The sequence below is a fragment of the Coregonus lavaretus genome (genome assembly GCF_964263955.1).
Source record: "Coregonus lavaretus genome assembly, chromosome: 22".
In the NCBI taxonomy this organism is placed as follows: domain Eukaryota; kingdom Metazoa; phylum Chordata; class Actinopteri; order Salmoniformes; family Salmonidae; genus Coregonus; species Coregonus lavaretus.
Genome location: NC_140009.1, coordinates 13,493,316 through 13,501,956, shown reverse-complemented (window position 1 = coordinate 13,501,956; position 8,641 = coordinate 13,493,316). Strand labels below are relative to the sequence as shown.

General features: G+C 43.4%; 1 pseudogene across 1 annotated transcript; it reads right to left on the bottom strand.

Moving 5' to 3' along the window:
- On the bottom strand, positions 1–2,165 carry LOC311149524 (fibromodulin-like; annotated as a pseudogene). Its single transcript has 3 exons — positions 1,399–2,165; positions 936–1,060; positions 1–30 (listed from the first exon to the last, which is right to left on the bottom strand). The product of its transcript is annotated as a fibromodulin-like (transcript).
- Between the last annotated feature and the right edge of the window lie 6,476 nt (positions 2,166–8,641).

The following is an 8,641-nucleotide window of genomic DNA, read 5'->3' as shown; positions in this document are numbered from 1 at the left end:
TCAGTCGACGACATAGCACGCATGCAACGTCTGAGCAGGGGAACGCAAATGTTATCTGTGCACCTTGAGAGCAGCTTAGAGAGAATTACTGTATTGTGTGTGTAGCAAAGCACAAAAGTATTGTTTATGACAGCTTTAGTGGTAGCCAACAAGACAGCAAAATAGGAAATAGGGTAAGTAACATATAATAAAGTCTGACTACTGTCCAATGTTACCTTGATACGAAAAAAAAAACATTTTAATACCAATTTACCCCCATACATAATGATATACACTGATTGTACAAAACATTAAAGACTCCTTTCTAATATTGAGTTGCACCCCTAAGAACAGCTTCAATTCGTCGGGCATGGACTCTACAAGGTGTCGAAAGCGTTCCACAGGGATGCTGGCCCATGTTGATTCTAATGTTTCCCAACAGTTGTGTCAAGTTGGCTGGATTTCCTTTGGGCAGTGGACCATTGTTAATACACACGGGCAGCTTTTGAGCGTGAATAACCCAGCAGCGTTGCAGTTCTTGACACAAACTGGTGCGCCTGGCACCTACTACCATACCCCGTTCAAGGGCACTTAAATATTTTGTCTTGCCCATTCACCCTCTGAATGGCAGACATACACAATCCATGTCTCAATTGTCTCAAAGCGTAAAAATTATTTAACCTGTCTCCTCCCCTCCATCTACACTGATTGAAGTGGATTTAACAAGTGACATCAATAAGGGATCATAACTTTCACCAGGATTCACCTGGTCAGTCTATGTCATGGAAAGAGCATAATGTTTTGTAGACATTTGGAATGAAAGCATATGATACAAAACAAAATGGTGGAAATGTCCTCTTTCTCATGCTTACGTCAATAAAATGAATTTGAATAGTAGGCTAGATACTTCTGGAATTGGAATGCAACCAATAATGGTAGAGCGTAGGTAGGGCTACAGATTGATGGCGCCAGCGAGGCGCAGGCAGTAGACGGCCTCGGCAGGGATGTCTTTGGCACTGATCTTGTTGCTGGGAGTAATTCATCATGTCCACCACATTACAGAAACTGCCAAGGGAGAACTCTGACAGAAGGAGAGCACAGTTTATTGGCGATTTCCTCTTGAATTTTTCTCTCTCACTTGTCATACAAATGAAAATCTGAAAGTTGAAAACAATAAACATACCCACCTCTTTGGCCAACTATATAGTGAAATTCAATACAGTACTTTTTCAGATGTATAATCTTTTAACCCATTCGACCACGACCACATTATATTTATTCAAAAACATTACCATAATCAGACTGTTACAGTACAACACAAACCAGGATCAGATCAACATGTCCACTTTATATGGCATTATAAAGAAAGTGAATGCTACACACAAAATATCACGATGGGAAGAACAGACACTTCCTTACCGTTAATCTGGTTAGCCTGAACGCAGAGGTTCTCCAGGCTCTTGATGACAATGGAAATCTTATCCAGTTTGTTGTGGGAAAGGTCCAGCTCCACCAGACCACTGACATTGAACGTGTTGGGAAGAATCCCTCCGTCAGTCAACTTGTTATGGGCCAGCCTGACAAACTGCAGCTTGGGATACGTAGTGAGGAAGTTCACAGGGACGCTCGCTATGTCGTTAAACTTCAGGTAGAGCTAATGCAACACCTGAGGGAGGTTATCTGGAATCTTCTTCAGTTTGTTTTCCTCATATCCAGTAAAGTCAGAGCCTTGAGTCCCTTGAAAGCCCCCCCAACATCTTCAACAGTGTTGGCATGGAGATGGAGGTAAGCGAGGTAGGTCATCCCCTCGAACATGCTGGCATGGATCTTGGAGATCTTGTTGTGACCCATGCGTAGATCCTTGATGGACTTGAGTAACTTCACGGGCAAGCAGACCATCTCGTTGTTATCCAAGTACAGGCAAGCTTGCTGAATACTTTCTTGCCCACCTTGTCGGAGCTGAGCTGGTTCTGTTGCAACATGACCTAGACGAGGCTGGTGGCGTTGTCAAAGACCCCATTCTGGATACCTGTGATCTGGTTGCACTGCAGGTAGACGTACTTCATGCGGGAGGGGACGTACGAGACGTGCTGTAGATTGCGGCTGTGGCAGTACATGGCTATGGGGAAGCTGGCCAGGCAGTCACATTCCAGGGAGCAGTCATCGCCCAGCCACTCGGCCCACATGGACGAGGGGTGGTAGTGGCTTCGCAGGTAGTTGAGCCACTGGAGGGCACTGGAGCGCTGGGTGAAGCTCTGGTCCACCAGTCCAGCCACGATCAGGAGCACCACCGTCCGTCCGCATGTTCACTGCAGGGAGAGGAAGGGGAACAGAGATCAGAACACAGGTGTACACTGTGGTGATTTACATTCTAATTATTGGGTGACATTTTACTTTTCTTTGTGATTGATTGAAATGAACACCACTATTTTCTACCTATTACTTACCAATTGTGTTGAAATTGAGTCTCGAAAGGATTTATTGTACTTACTACATAGCTAGGTCATTAGTCATTCACAAGTGAATACCACTAAGACAGGACTGTAAAATCAAGGCTTGATAATGCTTGAAGTTCCCCGATCACTCTTTTTCTCAAAGTATTGTTGTTTAATGAAAACTCTGAGAACTTTCCAAGTGTTTTTATCCACAAACAATCACTTTCATTTAAATACATCATTTCTCAAATTAATGAAAATAAACATACATTAATTAAAGTACAGTAACCAGGCTGTTGTTTAGAGGCAGTCCCTCCTCCCCAGTCTCTGTTGCAGTGCCTCCTTCAGACTGAGCTGGAGAGGGGGTTTAGCATTGTGTAAATAGCCCCCTCCCCCCTCTCGCCATTCCCAGCTGCAGCCCAGCCACTCTGTCTCTTAACAACACATAGATTTTCCACTAGCATGTAAGATATTATACAACGGGTGGGTCTAACCCTGAATGACGATTGGTTAAAACCGCATTCCACCCAGTGTCTATTCCACAAGTTACCACCGGCTAAATCAATGACGTTAGACCATCTGGTCTTTAACAACCTTGTTTACCACCTCTCTCTCTCGTGCCTTGTCATTAACTCAGCTTTAGCTTAGCAACAAGGGTTATGCCATGATGTTTCTATCTAAAGGCTTTCGGGAAAGGGATGCTGGTAAAGAGGTTAAGGTATGAGACGACATACCTTGGCATGTTTTGTATGATTGGATGTCAGCATTGTAACCTGCAATCAAATTAGACCTTCATACCAACACGTGCTCCACTCTGTCAGAACGCCTCGGGGCACAATTTCCCAGCTTTGAAGCCTAAATGCAAGTTATAGTCTTTAAACTGTGGAGAAAGTTGCAAACGCCTCGACTGTTCCCTAAAGACTGTCCCTGTCCTCTATTACCTGGAAAACAGGAGAGAATACCTGAATAATGCAAATGATCTCAAGTTCAACTTATCTGCATCCTCTGCATCCTCTTCACCTGTGGAAAGGGAAAGTCAAAAACCAAAGTGGTGTTGTTAACACTTCACATGTAATTACCATTGTCTGTTATCACAAACACACTGCCCTTCCATTGAAAGGAGTATGAACATGACAAGAGCAATGGATGAATATTGGGTCTACCTGGATATTGCCAGGCCACTGCTGGACTGTATCATTGTAAGAAGAACTTGGCAGTACTCTACTAGCTAGGTCAATAATGTGGGCTTACTTTGAAACAACCTAAAACTACAAACAACCTCAGGTCTAAAACTTCATTAGCTTTTTGTAGTAACCCAAAAAAGTGTTCAACAAATCAAAATATATTTTATATTTGAGATTCTTCAAAGTAACCACTCTTTGCCTTGATGACAGCATTGCACACTCTTGGCATTCTCTCAACCAGTTTCATGAGGTAGTCACCTGGGAATACATTTCAAAAAACAGGTGTGCCTTGTTAAAAGTCAATTTGTGGAATTTCTTTCATTCTTAAAGTGTTTGAGCCATTCAGTTGTGTTGTGACAAGGTATGGGTGGTATACAGAAGAGAATCCTATTTGGTAAAAGACCAAGTCCATATTATGGCAAGATCAGCTCAAATAAGCAAAGAGAAACGACAGTCCTTCATTACTTTAAGACATGCAGGTCAGTCAATCAGGAACAATTCAAGAACTTTGAAAGTTTCTTCAAGAGCAGTCGCAAAACCCATCAAGCGCTATGATGAAACTGGCTCTCATGAGGACCGCCACAGGAAAGGAAGACCCAGAGTTACATCTGCTGCAGAGGATAAGTTCATTAGAGTTAACTGCACCTTAGATTACAACCCAAATAAATGCTTCACAGAGTTCAAGTAACAGACACATCTCAACATAAACTGTTCAGAGGAGACTGCGTGAATCAGGCCTTCATGGTCGAATTGCTGCAAAGAAACCACTACTAAAGGACACCAATAAGAAGAAGAGACTTGCTTGGGCCAAGAAACATGAGCAATGGACATTAGACCGGTGGAAATCTGTCCTTTGGTCTGATGAGTCCAAATTGGAGATTTTTGGTTCCAACCGCCGTGTCTTTGTGAGACGCAGAGTAGGTGAACGGATGATCTCTGCATGTGTGGTTCCCACCGTGAAGCATGGAGGAGGACGTGTGACACTGTCTGTGATTTATTTAGAATTCAAGGCACACTTAACCAGCATGGCTACCACAGCATTCTGCAGCGATACACCATCCCATCTGGTTTGCGCTTAGTGGGACTATCATTTGTTTTTCAACAGGACAATGACCCAACACACCCCCAGGCTGCGTAAGGGCTATTTGACCAAGGAGAGTGATGGAGTGCTGCATCAGATGACATGGCCTCCACAATCACCCAACCTCAACCCAATTGAGATGGTTTGGGATGAGTTAGACCGCAGAGTGAAGGGAAAGTAGGCAACAAGTGCTCAGCATATGTGGGAACTCCTTCAAGACTGTTGGAAAAGCATTCCAGGTGAAGCTGGTTGAGAGAATGCCAAGAGTGTGCAAAGCTGTCATCAAGGCAAAGGGTGGCTACTTTTAAGAATTTCAAATATAAAATATATTTTTATTTGTTTCACACTTTTTTGGTTACTACATGATTTCATATGTGTTATTTCATAGTTTTGATGTCTTCACTATTATTCTACAATGTAGAAAATAGTAAAAATAAAGAAAAACCCTTGAATGAGTAGGTGTGTCCAAACCTTTGACTGGTACTGTATATAATGCTACATTCATAACCAGGTGAGAAGGTGGTATTTACCACATACGACTGGGAAAAATCCAGTTGAACGGCCCTCCAACTGGTAATTCCTAGTGGGAAACTTGTCTATCATCCTTGAGCTCCGACTTCTCCCACATGCTGAGGTCTGATGTCTGATGTCGCGTACTAAGGAAATGACCTCTATAACAGCATTTTAGGCAGTGAAATGCAACAACAAAACTATATAAAAGGTAATCTTTACTGAACAAGAATAGAAATGCAACATGCAACAATTTCAAAGATTTTACTGAGTTACAGGTCATATAAGGAAATCAGTCAACTGAAATAAATTCATTAAATAAATTTATAATTCACCTCTTCAATGGCTGTGCGAAGTTGCTGAATATTTGGAGGAACTGGAACACGCTGTCGTACACGTCGATCCAGAGCATCCCAAACATGCTCAATGGGTGACATGTCTGGTGAGTGTGCAGGCCATTGAAGAACTGGGACATTTTCAGCTTCCAGGAATTGTGTACAGATACTTGTGACATGGGGCCGTGCATTATCATGTTAAAACATGAGGTGATGGTGGCAGATGAATGGCACGGCAATGGGTTTATGGTAGAGAAATTAACATTACATTCTCTGGCAACAGCTCTGGTGGACATTCCTGTAGTCAGCATGACCAATTGCACACTCCCTCAAAACTTGAGACATCTGTGGCATTGTGGTGTGACAAAACTGCACATTTTAGAGTGGCTTTTTATTGTCCCCAGCACAAGGAGTACCTGTGTAATGATCATGCTGTTTAATCAGCATTTTGATATGCCACACTTGTCAGGTGGATGGATTATCTTGGCAAAGGAGAAATGCTCACTAACAGGGATGTAAACACATTTGTGGACAAAATCTGAGAGAAATAATATTTTGTGCTTATAGAAAATTTCTGGGATCTTATATTTCAGCTCATGAAACATGGGACCAACACTTTCCATGTTGCATCTATATTTTTGTACATTATATTATGGTTTTTGAACACTATAATTTGTTTACAAGCATGACAGCTGTACTTTTAGTTATGGTTGGCGCAGCTTGTTTGTCATTATCCAATCAACGTTTCTCAATGGGTTCAAAGCAAGTGAATGCATCCATCTAGTATTTACGACTTCACAACTGGTAATTACCACCTTCCAACTTGGTTATGAATACAGCATAACATAAGGTGACCAATCTTAGACATGGAGTACCTACCACACAGTGTGTATAACTTTGTTTCAACCCAGCAGTAACACACCTGATTCAACTAATCTTCAATTAAGACGATTGTAGGGCTGGAACAAAAACCTACCTGCACATAAAGCAGCCGTCTATGCCAGAAACACTGGTCACCTTTGGCATTGGATAATGTCAAAAAATAACATTTGAATAGGAAATATATTTGTTACAGCAGGATGCTTAAATCGAATGCATATTTATTCAGTTTGATCATTTGCTTTAATTAATGCATAATTGTGTTCTAATTAATGCAGGCCAGTGTGGGCATTTTATCTTTGATCTAGAAGATCTGGATGTAACCACACACCACCTAACACATCAGGGGACATGGCAATAATGACATAAACAAATATCTTATATAAACCTCTTCCTTGGAGTGAATTGACGCAATAAGGCTGTGTTTAGAGGCAGCCCAATTCAGATTTTTTTTCTCACTAATTGGTCTTTTGACCAATCAGACCAACTCTGAAAAAGATTTGTGATTGGTCAAAATACCATTTAATGGAAAAAATATCAGAATTGGGCTGCCTGTGTGAACGTAGCCTTAGAAACCTGCATTACATTACAAAATCGGCCGCTCCAAGTCACTCATACACTGCTCAAAAAAATAAAGAATGAAATAATCTTATTAAATACTTTTTTCTTTACATAGTTGAATGTGCTGACAACAAAATCACACAAAAATTATCAATGGAAATCAAATTTATCAACCCATGGAGGTCTGGATTTGGAGTCACCCTCAAAATTAAAGTGGAAAACCACACTACAAGCTGATCCAACTTTGATGTAATGTCCTTAAAACAAGTCAAAATGAGGCTCTGTAGTGTGTGTGGCCTCCACGTGCCTGTATGACCTCCCTACAACGCCTGGGCATGCTCCTGATGAGGTGGCGGATGGTCTCCTGAGGGATCTCCTCCCAGACCTGGACTAAAGCATCCGCCAACTCCTGGACAGTCTGTGGTGCAACGTGGCGTTGGTGGATGGAGCGAGACATGATGTCCCAGATGTGCTCAATTGGATTCAGGTCTGGGGAACGGGCGGGCCAGTCTATAGCATCAATGCCTTCCTCTTGCAGGAACTGCTGACACACTCCAGCCACATGAGGTCTAGCATTGTCTTGCATTAGGAGGAACCCAGGGCCAACCGCACCAGCATATGGTCTCACAAGGGGTCTGAGGATCTCATCTCGGTACCTAATGGCAGTCAGGCTACCTCTGGCGAGCACATGGAGGGCTGTGCGGCCCCCCAAAGAAATGCCACCCCACACCATGACTGACCCACCGCCAAACCGGTCATGCTGGAGGATGTTGCAGGCAGCAGAACGTTCTCCACGGCGTCTCCAGACTCTGTCACGTGCTCAGTGTGAACCTGCTTTCATCTGTGAAGAGCACAGGGCGCCAGTGGCGAATTTGCCAATCTTGGTGTTCTCTGGCAAATGCCAAACGTCCTGCACGGTGTTGGGCTGTAAGCACAACCCCCACCTGTGGACGTCGGGCCCTCATACCACCCTCATGGAGTCTGTTTCTGACCGTTTGAGCAGACACATGCACATTTGTGGCCTGCTGGAGGTCATTTTGCAGGGCTCTGGCAGTGCTCCTCCTGTTCCTCCTTGCACAAAGGCGGAGGTAGCAGTCCTGCTGCTGGGTTGTTGCACTCCTACGGCCTCCTCCACGTCTCCTGATGTACTGGCCTGTCTCCTGGTAGCGCCTCCATGCTCTGGACACTACGCTGACAGACACAGCAAACCTTCTTGTCACAGCTCGCATTGATGTGCCATCCTGGATGAGCTGCACTACCTGAGCCACTTGTGTGGGTTGTAGACTCCGTCTCATGCTACCACTAGAGTGAAAGCACCGCCAGCATTCAAAAGTGACCAAAACATCAGCCAGGAAGCATAGGAACTGAGAAGTGGTCTGTGGTCACCACCTGCAAAACCAGTCCTTTATTGGGGGGTGTCTTGCTAATTGCCTATAATTTCCATGTGTTGTCTATTCCATTTGCACAACAGCATGTGACATTTATTGTCAATCAGTGTTGCTTCCTAAGTGGACAGTTTGATTTCACAGAAGTGTGATTGACTTGGAGTTACCTTGTGTTGTTTAAGTGTTCCCTTTATTTTTTTGAGCAGTGTATATCAGAGGTTGACTGTATGAGGTTGAATGCTTGTCTTTCCATCTCCATGACAGCAGAGGGTGGTACAGGGCTGCACAAACA